Raw genomic sequence first — 8,277 nt, forward strand, 5'->3', positions numbered from 1 at the left:
TTCCAGGAAAAATATATGGATCTTCATTGAGGAAGAAAAGAACTGAATTGATGAGTTAAGTAGTTGAGATATCCTTCATCCCCTCTACAAATACATGCTTAGAACAATTTAAGGCTCTGTGGATCATATGCACCACATTTAACATTGCCTTCTATTCCTTGATAATTTTTATTAAGGCTAATTTATTGGCAAAAGAATACAATCCAGAGTTTTCATAATAGGTTCAAGTAAAATTTTAGTGTACCATGCTCAGTTTTTTTATATTGATCACCTACTAATGTTTCTTTGGTCCTTGAAGACTGACTATAGAAATGATCATATTTTTGTGATGTTCTCATAAACCCTTTCTGTACCTATTTATACCTTTCCTCACAGTTCATTCTATCTTCCAGGTAGAAAATTTTAATCATAAGCAAAAAACGTTGCTGTAGTATTATTATTCAGAACAAATATTAAAACTATCAGGAAACTTAAGAGGAAAAATAGATAAGGGATAAACCTGAAACGAGGCTAAAATACAGTCCATTGATACCTTTTCTCTATGGAAAAGTAATATTGTAATGTATATTTTTACATGAGTCTCCAATATCAGCAGGTTATTTCAGGAAGTTGAGACTGAAACTAAATCTAATCTAATCTTTGATGGTACATTGTAATTTCATGGGTTTATAAGGATTTTATACTTTTAACCAAAAGTGTATTCTGATGAAGTAAGATGACACTACTTGAGTAGAGGTAAAGTTAATTGGAAAATATGAACTGTGAATGTGCTAGGAAAGTAACTTAAAAATAATGCTTTAAGTTTTCACTAAACATATATGTGTGTGTGTGTGTGTGTGTTTGTGATAAATTGTGACTTCCTTTAGATATCATTTGTTTTAAATATTCTCAATATAGGGAATTTTGCCAAGTATGTGAATACCTCTTACAACATACGTAAACAGCTTTGAAGATAAGATCCTGTCTGAACTTAAAAGAATGCACAGAGCAATCATAGATTTCCCAGGAAATTTTAGCATAATCTAGGTGTGGTGGATCTGATGTCTGTCATATGTATGTGTGTATGTATGTTTATATACCACATGCATATATATTTACTACAAGCATGTCAGCATGACAGAACAAAGTTCAGAATTACTTGCTTGACGTGATTGGTACTCCACAATCAGGTAATCCCTCCTATTTTTTTGTGGTTCAATATTGCTCTTATATAATTCTCTTGGAAGTAGTATATTTAATACTATTTCTCTAAGAAATTGTACTATGTAGGACACCATGCTAATACCAAAGGGTGTAGGGTCACTGTTTAGGGAACATTTCCTCCACTGAACAAATTCTACATGACTCATTAACTGTTAAGCATTTTTCCTGATGTTTCAAATACATATAATTTTTTTTCTTTTATTCATATATGCATACAATGTTTGGGTCATTTCTACCCCCTTCCCCCCACCTCCTCTCTTACCCCCACCCCTCAAGCTCACCATTATCCTGTGAGATTACTTGAGTACAGAAGAAGAAACTGTACACTTATATACATTGAAAATTAAACACGGATGATTTATTTTGTTTAGAACTAGAAAGTATACACTTACATATTTTGAAAACTAAGCACAGATGATTGATTTGTTCAGAACTAGTAAGTAGATTGTACTCAAAATTACATATCTTCATTCTTTCCTATGTCCATATATAGGACAATATTACTCAAACATTATTTTTTGAAAAGTACGAGCATTAAAATTTATTTTTAAAATCCAAACAAATAAATAAAACTATTAATACAAGTTTTCTTGGAGATGGCTTATCTCTCTTATTGGAGAAATTCTCAAATATGAAAAATAATATAAATTACTTAAAGAAGAAAGCATAATATGTCAAATAAGAGTAATGGTCTAGAAAATGACCCATACATACAATAAGATTTTATAGGAGATTCACATACAATACATATCAAGTTCAATACTTTTAATGTTTTTAATTTTTATTATTTGTTACTGTTGTGCACTTGCAAGAGTTCTTACAATATATCAAATATATAATGCTTGAATTTACATCCTCCTCCATTCTCCTTTCTCCTCTCACCCTCCATCCCTGAAATAGTTTCAACAGGTCTCATTTTTCAAATTACATACATGGGTGCACAATATTTGCACTATATTCACCCTTTCCCCATATCCTTTCTCTCCCCACTGGCACCAACCCACCAGAAAGGACCTGTTTTCCCTTCTTGTGATCTGTTTTTGTAAATAATGACATTTTTGTTAATTTAAGATAGCTGTACAGGGTGTTATTTTGTGACATTTCCATGTGTATATGTATTATAACCTAAACTGGTTCATCACCTCTTTTTTTCCCATTTCTACCTTAATCCCCTTCTAATGACCAGTTCAATAATTTTAACATTTGATATTCATTCAAGTATAAGAATTACATCAACCATATTCACCTTATTAACTGTTACACTCCCTCTCTCCTTTACATTGCTTTCTATGCTGTCTCACCTTTCATCCCGGTCACCTGAGGCTGCTCATGGAGATGGCTTCAATATTTCTGACTTCCAATGAGGTGGTACCAACAGTTGGAAAATGTGCTCAATGTTTTAAAAATTGATAGACATGTAAGGACAATATAATCACTTTTTAAATATAATGCATCCTTCCCATTTTGATAAATTTCAATGTGTTTAAACTTTTGCCAAAAGGGAAGCTTGTGTAAAGATTGGGACAATGGCACAAAATTGATTCTATTTGGGAAGACACTTCATAGGCATGTCTCTGAAAGGTACTACTGGTGTCAGAAATGTCTGATTATATATCCCTACTCTACCACTTCAAGCTGTGGGATAACAAAATAATATGTTATTGGCACATATTAATGGGGACTGGTGTGACATTTTCATATGTATGTACAGAACATATTGATCATATCTACTTGCCCTACTTCCACTCTCCCCAACATATCTGCATGCTTTCTAATCCTTAGTAATCATTGTGCCAGTTTTAGAACATGTGGTGCTTGTTTTTCTGTTTGATGTATTTCATTTAATTTACTGTCCTCCATTTCCGTTCATTTTGCTGAAAATGACTGCATTGAATTCTACTTTATGGCTGAAAATAATGTGTTCTATACACAACACATATTCTTTATTGATTCTTCAGCTGTTGTGCACATGTGCCTATTTCCAATCTTAGCTACTGTGAATAATGCCACAATAAGCATGAAAATACAAGACTTTCTTTTGTGTTCTTATTTCATTTCTTTGACGCAAGAGTTGTATAGCTGGGTTGAATGGTAGTTCTTTATTTAGGATTTTGAAAATCTCCATACTGTTCTCCATAGTGGCTGTACTAATCTATACCCCACCAACAATGTATAGGGGAGTACCTTTCCCTCCACACAAGCTTTTGTTTGTGTATTTTTGACAATACCCTTTCTAACTTGGATAAGATGGTTTCTTATGGTAGTTTTGATACTTATAATCTGTCTTAATTAGAAAGTTTTTCTCTGTAAAGAAAAATTAAAGGATCATTGTTACTATCAGATGACTTTAAATTTCCCTTGAAGGTGGAAATTGTGTACACTTTCAGCAACATTCCAGCTCTGCACTTGGATTTGGATTAATCCTCAATTCAGCTTTCTTCTTTGTGCTACCTCCTAGAGGTTTGGAAAGAATAAGAAAAACAGGTAAATAAGGGATTGAAGAATGAGAATCCATACAGAAATAACAGGGTTTATCCTCCTGGGATTGTCAGATGATCCAAAGCTCCAAGTGATGATCTTTGTCTTCCTCTTCATCACCTACATGCTCAGCATCACTGGGAACATGATCATCATCATGCTCACCTTGCTGGATTCCCACATCCAGACCCCAATGTATTTCTTTCTCAGGAATTTCTCCTTATTAGAAGTTTCATTCACAATGTAAGTGTACCGAAGTTCCTGGGCACCATTATTGCAGGAGACAAAACCATTTCCTTTAATGACTATATAGCTCTCTTGTTTTTTTTCATTCTCTTTGGAGTCACTGAATTTTACCTTCTGGCTGCCATGTCCTATGATTGTTACGTTGCCATCCGCAAGCCTCTGCATTACATGACCATCACAAATCGAAAAGTCTGTACAATGCTTGTCTTTGCTTCCTGGCTGATTTCCTTCTTAATCATCTTCCCCTTACTCATGTTGCTCTTACAGCTTGATTACTGTAGGTCCAATATCACTGACCATTTTGCCTGTGATTATTTTCCCCTGTTGCAGATTTCTTGCTGAGATACCAAATTCCTAGAGATAATGGGGTTTTCTTGTGCTGTGTTTACTCTAATGTTCCCTTCGGCATTAATATTTCTATCTTACATATATATCATCAGAACAATTTTAAAGATTCCTTCTACTAGTCAGAGGACAAAAGCCTTTTCTACATGTTCTTCCCATATGGTTGTCATCTCCATCTCTTATGGCAGCTGTATTTTTATGTACACTAAACCCTCAGCCAGAGAAACAGTGTCTTTGAGTAAGGGAGTTGCTGTGCTAAATACCTCAGTAGCTCCCGTGCTGAAGCCCTTTATTTACAGCCTAAGGAATCAACAAGTCAAGCGAGCTTTCATGAACATGGCAAGGAAGACCATATTTTTCACAAGTACATGAAATAATGTGGTGTCATTAGTTAGAGGCATATTGAAGGGCAATTGTGAAAAAGTGGAATTTAATTGAATTTCTCCAATCAATACGGCCATCCCACTCTCCTTTTCATTCCTTTCTCTTCTTACAGTTTAAAGCATATTTGTTAAATATATTTTTCATGCAATTATAATTATATTTCTAATGTTATTCTGTCACTGCTTCCTTCTGATATTTGATTAGAAAATCTTTTAAAATAATAATTATTGTAAAACTTAATTGTATTTTTAGTTTTTCTCAGGAAAAAATTATCCACAAAAGTAGAAGAAATACTTTATATTGATATAATTTACTTAATATATAATAAAAGTATAGTCCTTTGATTTTATTTTGTTTTTGTAGAAATACCTTTCTTCATTTTTGAAGAAAATCTTCTATAAGTGACATGTAATTGAATTAAAATAATTTATTCATTTAAAAGCCAAGAAATTCTACTTCTTGCCCATTGTAATGTCATATATTCATGCTATTTTTTCATTGATAAATAAACAGACTATTAACAATATATACATTAAGTGTTAAATAGACCTTCTTATTTATGAGTCCCCAAATTTTTTGATATACATACATATACATATTACCATTATCTTAAATCTGATATATATATACATAGAAACATATATAATTATGAATGTATTTATACATATAAATACACACATAATATACATGTATATATTGCTGTTTTAAATAGAAAAGAAACAAACGTTAGATACAGGGGACATGCTGGGTTTCTGATTTTCTCTTGAGAGTAAATTCCTTTGTGAATATTGGTATCCAAAATACATATATGTAAAAGTTGTACTTATATTTGGATGTATACCCTATTACAAACTCATCTAACACTTGACAATACATTAATATATATGAATACAGACACATATGTATTTTTATATATACTATATTCAAGGTATGCATGTATTTTCTATGAGGATTCATGTATGTGTACATGTTTGTGTGTTTTCTTATATTTTGGAATAGTTTGAAATAGTGTATATACTGACACCATTATATACCTTAACAAAATCATTTAAGTATAAGTATTGCATTAAGTTAAAATGTGAAAATTTATTGGGTTTGAATATGAAGGATAGGTATGATGTCACACCACTTTAGCAGGGACTCATTTGCTCTGCCTGGCTTTCACACAAAGCCTTCTTCCAACTTCTAGTGCAGAAACCTCAGTGCAGAAAAGATTGCTTCTCTTTTTAATCCAAGTTTTAATACAATAAAATATTTTAAAAATTATGTCCACTGTTACAAAACTAGATGAAAGGAAATCCTCCTTATGGTTCATACAACTCAATTCACATATCTATTAGTGCCGCACTAACCTGTATTTCTGTGTTCTGAAGTACCCTGTTTTGAACCCTGTTTGTTTGTTCACCACCTCTCCCTGTTGACTTCTTTCAATCTCTCTTTTTTTCTTTGTCTTTTTTATCTTTCTTTCTTTGTTTTGTTATTTTGCTATTGTAAGTTAGCAAATACTAATTACACACAGACCAGGGACAGAAACAACACCAAGTGGAGCAATGGGAAAATGAAAAAGGGATGGAAACCATTCTCCCCCCAAAAACAAATTAATACAGGATTCAGAGGGAAATGAAGAAACTGGAAATCCACTTGACACTCCAGCAAAACAAAGATAAACTATGCTAAGGAACCCAATGAAGCCCACAAGTACACTCTGAAAGAAGAAATCCTGCAGGTAATCACTGAGAATTTTGTGGAGATATTACAAGACATGGTCAACTAAAACATACAAGAGGCACTCAAGAAATTGCAAGACAACCAAAATAAAGAATATGAGAAAACACAAAAACAAATAAATGAACCATAGGAGCCCTAAATAAATACTAAAGTGAATCAGAGAACACCATAGGTAGAAAAATAAATGAATTAAGGACAAAAATTGACAATTTTAAAGAAAAAGTGACCCATGATATAGAAAACCTGAGAAAAAAAATGAAACAGAAATACAAAACACAATGGAAGGCCATGCCAGCAGACTAGAACAAGCAGAAGACAGAATCTCAGAACTTGAGGATGAATAGAAATTAAAGGAAAAACTGAAGAACTATTACTCAAACAACTCAAGACCTAAGAAAGGAATATGGAAGAACACACAAACTCCATCAAAAGACCAAACGTAAGAATCATGGGCATTGAAGAAAGAGAAGAGGTGAAAGCAAAAGGGATTCATAATATATTCAACAAAATAATAAAAGAGATTTCCAAAAGTTAGAGAAAACTATGTCCATCCAGGTACAGGAAGTCTCCAGGACACCAAACAGACTTGACCAAATAGAACTACCCCATCACATATTATCATTAAAACAATAAGCACAGAGAATAGAGAAAGACTAATGAAGTCTGTAAGAGAGAAAAAAAATAAAATACAAAGGTAAAAACCATCAAAATCACAGCAGATTTCTAAATGCAAACATTAAAAACAAGAAGATCATGGAGTGAGGTGTTCCAGGCACCGAATAAAATAACTTCAATCCTAGGATACTGTACCCAGCAAAACTATCATTCAAAATAGATGAAGAAATAACAGTCTTCCATGATAAGCAAAAACTAAAACAATATATGACCACCAGCTCACCACTACAAAAGATTCTTCAACAAATTCTGCACACAGAAAATGAAGCAAACAAAACCAGGAAAGAAAAGGCAGTACCAAACCACAGGAGAGGAAAAGGCAGGAACGTAGAGAGTAACATTGACTCAGCTGCACAAATCAAACCATAAAACAACAAAACAAGTAAATGAAAGGAATCGCTACATACCTATCAATACTAACACCGAATGTTAATGGACATAATTCTCCTATCAAAAGACAGTATTTGCCAAACTGGATTAAAAAGTAAGATCCAACAATCTGTTGTTTACAGGAGAGTGATCTCATTGTCAGAAACAAGAACAGGCTTAGGGTGAAAAGCTATAACAAGATTTACCAAGCCAATGACCCCCAAAACAGGCAGGAGTAGCAATACTTATCCTGGACAAAGTAGTCTTCAAACTTACATTGGTAAAACGAGATAAAGAAGGACACTCCACACTAATAAAAGGGGAAATACACCAAAAGGAAATAACAATTATCAACCTATATAGACCTAAAGTCAATGCACTCAATTTCATTAAACATACTATAAAGAACCTAAACACATATATAGACTCCAACACAGTGCTGGTGGGAGACTTTAATACCCCCATCACCAACAGATAGGTCATTCAAACAAAAACTCAAGAAAGAAATTCTAGAACTAAATCATACTATAGATTAAATGAACCTAGCTGATGTCTACAGAATATTTCATCCAACTTCTGCACAATATACATTCTTCTCAGCAGCCCATGGAACCTTCTCCAAAATTGATCATATCTTAGGGCACAAAGCAAGCCTCAGCAAATATAATAAAACAGAAATAATCCCATGCATTCTATCTGATCACAATGCTTTAAAACTAGAACTCAACAACAAAAACAACAATAAACAACATGCAAACAATTGGCAGCTGAACAACACATTGCTGGATGATCAATGTGTCATTGATGAAATAAAAGAAGAAATTAAAAGGTACCTGAAAGTTAATGATA

At 33.0% G+C, this 8,277-nt stretch overlaps 1 pseudogene; it reads left to right on the forward strand.

The window, feature by feature from the left end:
• Positions 1 to 3,706: 3,706 nt before the first annotated feature.
• On the forward strand, positions 3,707 to 4,644 carry LOC109675061 (olfactory receptor 6C1-like; annotated as a pseudogene).
• Positions 4,645 to 8,277: the final 3,633 nt, after the last annotated feature.

Source organism: Castor canadensis, chromosome 8, assembly GCF_047511655.1.
Source record: "Castor canadensis chromosome 8, mCasCan1.hap1v2, whole genome shotgun sequence".
In the NCBI taxonomy this organism is placed as follows: domain Eukaryota; kingdom Metazoa; phylum Chordata; class Mammalia; order Rodentia; family Castoridae; genus Castor; species Castor canadensis.